At 38.0% G+C, this 10,489-nt stretch overlaps 1 pseudogene across 1 annotated transcript; it reads left to right on the plus strand.

Moving 5' to 3' along the window:
- The first annotated feature begins 412 nt into the window (after window positions 1-412).
- Window positions 413-2,820, plus strand: LOC309664448 (nucleophosmin pseudogene; annotated as a pseudogene). Its single transcript has one exon. The product of its transcript is annotated as a nucleophosmin pseudogene (transcript).
- The last annotated feature ends 7,669 nt before the right edge of the window (window positions 2,821-10,489 follow it).

Consider the following 10,489-nt stretch of genomic DNA (forward strand, 5'->3'; position numbering starts at 1 on the left):
ACCATATTCCCTCTGTGTCTGTATGTATGTCCTAATTTCCCTCTTCTTATACAGGCACTGCTCATAGTGGACTATGGCTTATCCTAATGACCTCATCTTAACTTGATTGTGCCTGCAAAGACCTTATTTCTAAATTGGTCACATTCACAGGTACCAGGGGTTCAGACATGAACACCTCTTTTGGGAAACACAATTTAACCCATAATAATGCTCCATCAGTATTTGATAAATGGATGAATAAATGCATGTGTGCTCAGCCACCACTTCTGAGAAAAAAAGAAATCAGTAAAAACCCTAATGTGATTCCCTCCTGCACAGCTGTTCCCTAGAAGAGTAGCCGTGTATCTCCATCCACTTTCTCTCTTACCCAAGTACTAGTCACCACCTCATGGACAATTTGATGGACACGAACATGAGCCCCTGAGACCCCAGAACTATCTTTTCAGTTGTAAACCAAGGGCTGACAAAAATTGTCATTTTAAAATGGATAATAATGGAAGATGAGCTCCAGTTATCTTTAAGAACAGTCAGTTTAAGGGCTGATGCAAAGGATGAATTGCACATCATTGAAACAGTAGCAATGAATTACGCAGGCAGTCCTATTCAAGGAACACTGGCAAATTTGAAAATATCTGTATACCCAATGGTTTCCCTTGGGGGCTTTGAAATAACACCAACTGTGGCTTAGAGTTGAAGAGTTGAAGGGTGGTTCAGGGCCCATGCATATTAGTGAACTGCACTTGGTTGGTGTGAGGGAAGATACAGAGTCAGAATATGAAGAGGAGCTGAAAGTCCTAAGTATATCTGGAAAGTGATCTGCCCCTGGAAGTGGTGGCAAGCTTCCACAGAAAAAAAGTCAAACTCGCTGTGAACTGGATGATGGTGATGATGAAGATAATGAGGAAGCTGAAGAAAAATCTCCAGTAAAGGAATCTATATGAGCTACTCCAGGCAAAAATACACAAAAACCAAATCAGAATGACAAAGACTCAAAAACATCGACATAAAGATCAAAAGGTCAAGAATCCAAAAAACATAGAAAAACTCCTAAAACACCAAAAGGAGCTAGTTCTATAGAAGACATTAAAGCAAGAATGCAAGCAAGTATAGAAAAGGGTGGTTCTCTTCCCAAAGTGGAAGCCAAGTTCATCAACTATATGAAGAATTTCTTCTGGATGACTGACCAGGAGGCTATTCAAGATCTCTAGGTGTGGAAGAAGTCTCTTTTAAGAAAATAGCTTAAACAGTTTGTTAAAGTTTTCCATCTAATCTCATTTTTGTAACAGTAGATATCTGGCTGTCCTTTTTTTTTTTTTTGAGTGAGATAATTACATCTTTATTTTTACTAATCTCTGTTTTGGGGGAAGAACTGTTTTATTTTGTTTTATTTTATTTTATTTCTTAAATTGAAGTTTTAATCTAATTGAAAGTTTAAAAAAATTAATGAGAAAAAGATGAGCAACCCAATAGAAAAAATAATAGTCAAAGGACATGTTCAGATAATTTACAAACACAGAACTCAAATATTTGGAGTTTTTTTAAGTATAATGTCCTTAGTAATCAAAGAAATAAAAAATGTAAATATATATAATTTTTCATGTATCAAATTGGCAATTTAAAAAGAAATAATGGAACTCATTTTGGAGAAGAATGTGGGGAACCCTATAAACTGTGGCTAGGAATGGCAGTTGATACAGTTTTTTCCAGGTTCATAATTTTGCACTAGGAATTGAAAGTCCTAAAATTTACATTTCATTTGACATTGGAATTCCAAACTTAATTGTGGATAAACACAAAAATGAAGCTATAACACCTGTCACAGTGTTGTCTGTAAGAGGGATATAATGTTGGGAATATCAACCAAAGAACACCTATACAATAGAATACTAGGCAGTGGTTTAAAGTTACATTGGAAAGGTGTTTATGGACTGTTAAGTTTTAAGGTAGGTTATTAAACAATATGATCCATTATTTAAAAGCATTTAGTACATGTATAAATACATAGATGATATATATTCATAGAAAAAGACTAAAAGGATATAACTAAAATGTCACTTGTGTATATCTATAGTGAGATCATGAATGATATTTATTTTGTTCTTTTTGCTTTTTCATAGTTTCTACATTTTTTTCAAATAACATGTAACTTTTTATAACAAAAAAAAGTTTTTTAAGCAGAATTTTACGAGCTTAAAGGAAAAATCAACAGTCCAACAAGATTGTGTCTCCCACCAAACTAAATGGCTTTCATTTACTGCTTCCAAAGATCATGCTACCTCTCTCTCTCTGCCCTGATCTGCATCCAACTCTGTAATAATTTCCTTCACATCATGAAAAAATTATCCAAAACCCCAAGCTCACTCATTCAATTAACTCCATACCTCTTCCTTACTCAATATTCAATTAACATTGAATCACTTTAAGTCTTGCTATTTTAAAAACCTGCTCTAGTTAATCTGTTTTTTTAAAACGGCCAACCCTTCTTTTTACTTCTGAGCCTTCAGACATCTCTGAGAACAAGGGGATCTTTGTCAACGTCACTCCATTGTTCTGTTCCCATTCTCTAGAGTCTGATAGGGGTGTAAAGCAAAATGGAACAACTTAGAAGCTTCCAACCCAGAGCAGTGGTGTGCCCAGGAAAGCAGGGCATGCCCTGGTAGGGTATGAAAATACCTGACACAGGTCAAGGTAGCATTGACATATATACACTACCAAATGTATAATAGATAGCTAGTGGGAAGCAGCTGCATAGCACAGGGAGATCAGCTCGGTGCTTTGTGACCACCTAGAGGGGTGGGATAGGGAGGGTGGGAGGGAGACACAAGAGGGAGGGGATATGGGGATATATGTATACATATAGCTGATTTAGTTTGTTGTACAGCAGAAACTAATACAACATTGTAAAGCAATTGTACTCCAAAAAGATGTTAAAAAGAAAAAATGCATCACCTCACACTGTTGTATAGGAAGCATACTGCAACCCCACGCCTTGTAGGGCTCTGGCCCCTGTCTGCAGTCAGCTCCCTGTGTGACTCTGGACAAGCAGTTTAATTGCTTCGTGCATCAGTTACATCATTTCTAAAACTATGGCATCATTTCTAAGGTGAATCTAAACTGATGGGCTTTCATGTCCTTTTAACCCAAATTGTGTTACTGTAACAAATCCTTTAACTCTGTATAATCAGCCAGTCCCCCTTAAAGTAGCTCACAGCCCAGTATCACTACAAATATATTTCTCTTTGTTGCTGTGTATACCGAAGATATTCAGCCTACTTCTCAACAATTCCATATTCATTATGTCCTATGATAATAGATGGTCCTTTTCCTCTGTTCTCTCCGTCCTTCATTTTTCTCCCCAGTTCCATCCATCCCACATTGATTCAAGCTACATGGGAGTCACTTATTTACCTCTGCAGACTGGGGATGGGTCCATTATTTTTTTTAACCTGAGGGAAGTTAGTCATTGGAAATGTTTTGATTTATTACAACTTATCACATATGTTGTTATTTCAAAGTAAAAAGAGAGGCAGTCAGAAAACAGAAGAGCAAGAATGATAAGAGATATCACCTAGGTGGCCCAAGAATTGGCCTAATTTCCTGTAAACTTTTCAAACACAACACTGTTCTCAAACCAAAATAAGACTCTCCTGACCCCCTGATCCAAGACAAAAGAGATCAATACTAACTCTGCATACTGGAGAGGGTGTGGACCACTCATCTCATCTGTACATCACTGTTGGGAATGTGCAATGGCACAGCCACTCTGCAAAAGAGTGAGGCAGTTTCTCACAAAACTAAACCTGCACTTAACACGGCCTGACTAGTGCACTCTTGGGCATTTATGCCAGAGAAATGGAAACTGATGTTCACACAAAACCTGTACACGGAAGGTCAGAGCAGCTTTATCCACAGTGTCCCAAAACGAGAACCAACTGAAGTGTCCTTCAACAGGTAAATGGCTAGAGACTGTGAAATATCCAAACCATGAAATACTACTCTGCAATAAAAAAGAACAAACTACTGATGCACACGACAACTTGGATGGATCTGAAGGGAGATATACTGAGTGAGAAAAAAATCTCAAAGTTACACCTGTATGATTCCTTTTTTAAAAAAAATTTTATTGGACTATAGTTGATTTATAATATTGTGTTAGTTTCAGGTGTACAGCAAAGTGATTCATATTCTCTTCCATTCTAGGTCTGTATGATTCCTTTTATACAACATTCTCAAAAGGATGAAATTATAGAGATGGACAACAGATTAAGGGTTGCCAGCACTGATCAGTGGGGAGGGGGAGGAGAAGGACGTTGTTGTGGCTATAAAGGGATACTTGGAATGGAACTATCTTGCACCTTCAATGTGGTGGTGGTCACACAAATCTACCCAGCTGATAAAATTACATAAGACTAGCTATACACAGATGAGTGCATGTAAAACTGGTAAAATCCAAATAAGGCAACTGGATTGTGTCAATATCATCAATATCAATTTCCTGGTTTTGATATTGTACTATAATTATGCAAGATGTTAAGAGAGAGAAATCAATACTAATAGCACATATATGGACTATAAAGAGCCAGAATCAACTTAGAGTATCGAATTTTTCCTGTAAAGCTTTCTTATTGAATGGAAATGCAAATCTCTTGTATAGTCCACATTCTCTGAAATTTTAAATTATTACTAACTTTAGGTGTTCTATTTTGTGGTGGTCGTCATGGTGATGTTTAAAGAAAAGGAGAATTGTAAAGTGCTATACAAAGATCCTATGTTCTCCAAGCCACTGGAATAGTATTTCCTTAGTGTAGCATAGGCCATTGGTTCCCTACCTCCAGGATTGGCCAACCTCAGAGGTCACCTTGAGGCAGAATGCCAGAAAGTTGACCCCCTGAGGAGCAACCCTCTAGCAAGGAAGAGCAAGAGTTGCTGGCTATGGCATCTTCCATCTTCCAGCATCTTCCTCCCAGGCAGTGGGAAGAACTTGAGGTGTAATCTGCACCATCTCTCAAAGGATCCCCAGCAGGATTGAACCTCGGTTGCCTGCAGCAGTAATCTGCCCATGGTCACACCTTTTATTGGCTCTTCCTTCTTTCCTGTCTCTCTCTCCCCTCTCCTTCTATCCATCTCCCAAATAAACCACTTGGACCCAATTCCTTGTCTCAGGGTCTATATTTGGAGGGACCCAAATTCAGATGCTCACACTGAGGATATCTGTGTTCAGATTCCAGGGCCTGTTCTCTCACAGCTGATTTTACCTTCCCTAATCAATACCAAACTCAAAAAGAAGCTGCTACAAACTTCACGGAGATTTAACACAATACAATTTGTTTAAGACTGATGACAACACTTTTGGGTAAATACAGTCTTGGACATTTCTAAAGCTTCTATCCTATTTGCCTGGTAACAAGTATGGACATTTGGTCACTAGGCTGTTTGTTTAACAACCAACTATAAAGCCTTTTTCATACAGGCTACATTTGCTGAAGCAAATCTTCATTCAGTTCATATGTCTTCAGAAAACTGCCATACTTGTGTTCTAGGTTCTAGAAGCTCATCCTGAACCCACAAACCCAGTGGTCTCGTCAAAAGAGTCAAGGTGTTGGGCAGTTTCAGGAAGCCCCCTAAGTGACTCAGGAAAGTCAACTTATAACACACTCTGATCTGAAAATGAAGAAAGTGAAGATGCTTTGGGATCCTGTAACTCATGCTAAATATAACCCACCTAGACTAATAACCAGCTCGAGTCCTATTAATTAATATCTTGAGTCACTCCTCTCTGAACCTCAGCTGGTATCAAGACTGCCCTCCACTGACACCATTTTCAATGATTCTGCTATAAATATATTTATGTCTGGGTATGCTAGTTAAATAGGCAATATCTAAATATAGTTTTAAAGGCTTGGAGATAGAGTAGTTGAAAGAAAAATGAACTGGGAGTCTGAATATTTAGAGCCCAGCTCTGCCTGTACCTGGGGAACAGTTGTAGGGTTACAATTTTGGCCACGTCCCTCGGACTTCCTGGGTATCTCTTTACTTACCAGCAAAATGAAGGGCTTGAATTAGATGAGAATGAAAAACAAAGCTCTGTTCCAGCTTGACAAGTCTGTGATTCTAGACAGTGTTTTTGTTTGGGAGAAATGGGATCTGCTGACAGTATTATTATCTATGCAATGATTCATTTAACATTCACTGAGCATCCTCTATGCAGCAAGCAGTGCGTAAGGGACACCAAAATGTGACCATGCATGAATAGACAGGCCTGCCCCAGCCTCTGCCACAGCTCAGGTTCTCACCTCACACTTCTCTTCATCTTGGCTTCATTTACTCCAGATCCAATGTCCCAGGAACCCATGTCCTCCAGGTCAAGCTTAGGTCATATGCTTGTCCCCAGGCTCTCCAACAAAGTAGAGAAAGAATCTGACCTCTGTTGACTTTCATGGAGGTAAGCTAAGGGAGTAGTTGTCACCAGGAATTGCCCACCACCAAGATGACACATAGTAGTGAGTTGCTCCAGTAGGAAATCAGGTTATTTTTTTCTTTCTTTCTTTTTTAAAGTATATAGTTGATTTACTATGTTGTATTAGTTTCTGGTGTACAGCAAAGAAATTTGGTTATACATATACATACATATTCTTTTTCATATTCTTTTCCATTTTGGTTTATTATAGGATGTTGAATATAGTTCCCTGTGCTATACAGTAGGACCTTGTTGTTTACCTATTTTATATATAGTAGTGTGTATCTGCTAATCCCAAACTTCTAATTTATCCCTCCCACCCTGTGCCCTTTGGTAACCATAAGTTTGTTTTCTATGTCTGTGAGTCTGTTTCTGTTTCATAAATAAGTTCATTTGTGTCATATTTTAGATTCCACATATTAGTGATATCATATGGTATTTTCTTTCTCTGTCTGACTTATTTCACTTAGTGTGATAATCTCCAGGTCCACCCATGTTGCTGCAAATGGCATTATTTCATTCTTTTTTATGGCTGAGTAGTATTCCACTGTGTATATATACCACATCTTCTTTATCCATTCATCTGCCCATGGACATTTAGGTTGTTTCCATGTCTTGGCTATTCTGAATAGTGCTGCTATGAACATTGAGGTGCATGTATTTCTGGATATATGCCCAGGAGTGGGATTGCTGGATAATATGGCAACTCCATTTTTAGTTTTTTAAGAAACGTCCATACTATTCTCCATTATGGCTACACCAATTTACATTCCCACCAACAGTGTAGGAACGTTCCCTTTTCTCCTTACCCTCTCCAGCATTTGTTAGGAAATCAGGGTATTAAAGGGTATTAAAGGAAGAGAGGGATTTGGATGTTAGACACCCAAAAGATGACATATATCCTCCACAGCTGCCTTCCTGGATTCTCTGACACACAGTGCATGACTGCATACATGCATTTGAGAGCAAGAGAGGAACCATAACCTTCATCTTGTTCACTAATGATTCTGGCTGAGGCAGAGAGAAGTTGAATCCAAGGGGTCTCTCACACTAGCGGATCAATTGCTTTTGACTTCATTTTCCATAATGTTCTCACAAGAGACAGAGCCATGAAGAAGCTACGCAAGAATCTAGAAGTACAGACTGGGATCCCCTTTCTGGCTCTATCTGGCTCTCACTGTATTGTCACCACCACATCCTCAAAGAGGCCAACAGAGAGAATGTTTAGGATAATATTCAGGACAACGGTGCCATTCAGTGCCTAAGGATGCATAGGGAGTTTCCCAAAGTTTTGTGGATGGACACCATTGCCGTGCTGGCTCAGGAGGGCAGGGAATTTGTCCCTCCTCTGATTGATGGCATCAGGCATCAGGTCCTCATACCTACTTAGCATTGGGATCCTCTGCTTCCTCTTTTGCACCACCGCCTCTCTCACCAAATAAATATCATTGTACTTGGAAGCACCCTATAAAAGAAACTTTAACGTGTGCTCAATCCTCAAGCATTTAAAACTAAAATTTGTATAGAAATGCAAAGGAGTTAGAATAACCAAAACAAGTTTGAAAAATATATCAAATATATCAAATTGAAATTTTTAAATATGTGTAGCTCATTTTATTTCAATTATGTTTCAATAAAACATTTTTTAAACATCTTTATTGGAGTATAATTGCTTTACAATGTTGTTAGTTTCTGCTATATTACAAAGTGAATCAGCTATACGTATACATATATCCCCATATCCCCTCCCTCTTGTGTCTCCCTCCCACCCTCCCTATCTCACTCCTCTAGGTGGACAAAAAGCACCAAGCTGATCTCCCTGAACTACCATATGACCCATCAATCCCACTAATGGGCATATACCCCTAGAAAAACATAATTCAAAAAGAGGCATGTACCACAATGTTCACTGAAGCACAATTTACAATAGCCAGGACATGGAAGCAACTTAAGTGTCCATCGACAGATGAATAGATAAAGAAGATGTGGCCTACACAACCCAGTGAACCAACCTTAGCCACTGGGGGCAGACACCAAAAACAACAGGAACTACGAACCTGCAGCCTGTGAAAAGGAGACCCCAAACACAGTAAATTAAGCAAAATGAGAAGACACAAAAAATCACATCAGATAAAGGAGCAAGGTAAAACCCCACCAGACCAAACAAATGAAGAGGAAATAGGCAGTCTCCCTGAAAAAGAATTCACAATAATGATAGTAAAGATGATCCAAATTCCTGGAAATAGAATGGAGAAGATACAAGTAACTTTTAACAAGGACCAAGAAGAACTAAAGAGCAAACAAACAATGATGAACAACAAAATAAATGAAATTAAAAATTCTTTACAAGGAATCAATAGCAGAGTAACTGAGGCAGAGGAACAGATAAGTGACCTGGACGATAAAATAGTGGAAATAACTACTGCAGAGTGGAATAAAGAAAAAAGAATGAAAAGAGTTGAGGACAGTCTCAGAGACCTCTGGGACAACATTAAATGCACCAACATTCGAATTATAGGGGTCCCAGAAGAAGAAGAGAAAGAATAATACACAAAGAAAGGAACTGAGACAATATTTGAAGAGATTATAGTTGAAAACTTCCTTAATATGGGAAAGGAAATAATTAATCAAGTCCAGGAAGAGCAGAGAGTCCCATACAAGATAAATCCAAAGAGAAACACGCCAAGACACATATTAATCAAACTATCAAAAATTAAATACAAAGAAAAAATACTGGAAGCAGCAAGGCAAAAACAACAAATAAAATACAAGGGAATCCCCATAAGGTTAACAGCTGATCTTTCAGCAGAAACTCTGCAAGCCAAAAGGGAGAGGCAGGACATATTTAAAGTGATGAAAAGGAAAAACCTACAACCGAGATTACGCTACCCAGCAAGGATCTCATTAAGATTCAACAGAGAAATTAAAACCTCTACAGACAAGCAAAAGCTAAGACAATTCAGCACCACCAAATCAGCTTTACAACAAATGCTAAAGGAACTTCTCTAGGCAGGAAACACAAGAGAAGGAAAAGACCTACAATAACAAACCCAAAACAATTAAGAAAATGGTAATAGGAACATACATATCGATAATCACCTTAAATGCTCCAACCAGAAGACGTAGACTGGCTGAATGGATACAAAAACAAGACCCATACATATGCTGTCTACAAGAGACCCACTTCAGACCTAAGGACACATACATACTGAAAGTGAGGGGATGGAAAAAGATATTCCATGTAAATGGAAATCAAAAGAAAGCTGGAGTAGCAATTCTCATATCAGACAAAATAGACTTAAAAATAAAGACAATTACAACAGACAAAGAAGGACACTACATAATGATCAAGGGATCAATCCAAGAAGAAGATATAACAATTATAAATATATATGCACCCAACATACGAGCACCTCAATGCATAAAGCAAATACTAACAGCCATAAATGGGAAAATAGACAGTAACACAATCATAGTATGGGACTTTAACACCCCACTTTCACCAATGGACAGATCATCCAAAATGAAAATAAATAAGGAAACACAACCTTTAAATGATACATTAAACAAGATGGGCTTAATTGATATTTATAGGACATTCCATCCAAAAACAACAGAATACATTTTCTTCTCAAGTGCTCATGGAACATTCTCCAGGATAGATCATACCTTGGGTCACAAATCAAGCCTTGGTAAAGTTAAGAAAATTGAAATTGTATCAAGTATCTTTTCCGACCCGAATGCTATGAGACTAGATATCAATTACAGGAAAAGATGTGTAAAAAATACAAACACGTGGAGGCTAAACAATACACTACTTAATAACCAAGAGATCACTGAGGAAATCAAAGAGAGAATCAAAAAATACCTAGAAACAAATGACAATGAAAACACGGCAACCCAAAACCTATGGGATGCAGCAAAAGCAGTTCTAAGACGGAAGTTTATAGCAATAAAATCCTACCTTAAGAAACAAGAAACATCTCAAATAAACAACTTAACCTTACACCTAAAGCAATTAGAGAAAGAAGA

The sequence above is a fragment of the Balaenoptera physalus genome (genome assembly GCF_965194825.1).
Source record: "Balaenoptera physalus genome assembly, chromosome: 7".
Lineage (NCBI taxonomy): Eukaryota > Metazoa > Chordata > Mammalia > Artiodactyla > Balaenopteridae > Balaenoptera > Balaenoptera physalus.